This window comes from Myotis davidii, unplaced genomic scaffold (genome assembly GCF_000327345.1).
Source record: "Myotis davidii unplaced genomic scaffold, ASM32734v1 scaffold217, whole genome shotgun sequence".
In the NCBI taxonomy this organism is placed as follows: Eukaryota; Metazoa; Chordata; class Mammalia; order Chiroptera; family Vespertilionidae; genus Myotis; species Myotis davidii.
In genome coordinates, this window is record NW_006290034.1 from 421,688 (window position 1) to 421,922 (window position 235).

General features: G+C 67.7%; 1 protein-coding gene across 1 annotated transcript in view; it reads left to right on the forward strand.

Moving 5' to 3' along the window:
* Positions 1-235, forward strand: part of SLC44A3 (solute carrier family 44 member 3) — a gene marked incomplete at its 5' end in the record, with an annotated part of 48,833 nt that overhangs the window by 43,397 nt on the left and 5,201 nt on the right. The gene's annotated exons all lie outside the window — the stretch shown is intronic.

Sequence of the window (235 nt, forward strand, 5' to 3'; positions counted from 1 at the left end):
CTGCCTCTCCTGGCCCTGTGGGGGGACTGGGGCCTCCCCGTCCTGGGTGCGGGCAGAGCTGCCCCTTTCCCAGCGGTAAGTGAGGTCGTGTTGCGAGGCCTGTGACTGACGCCCCCTGAGACGCGCTTCCCACGCTGGGCGCTTTGCTGGCTGTTTTATGGGGACTCGGCTTTCATCCTCCCAGCTCCCTGGGCGGCAGGTGCTGTAACTCCCTGGGGGAGGGGGCTGAGGTCTG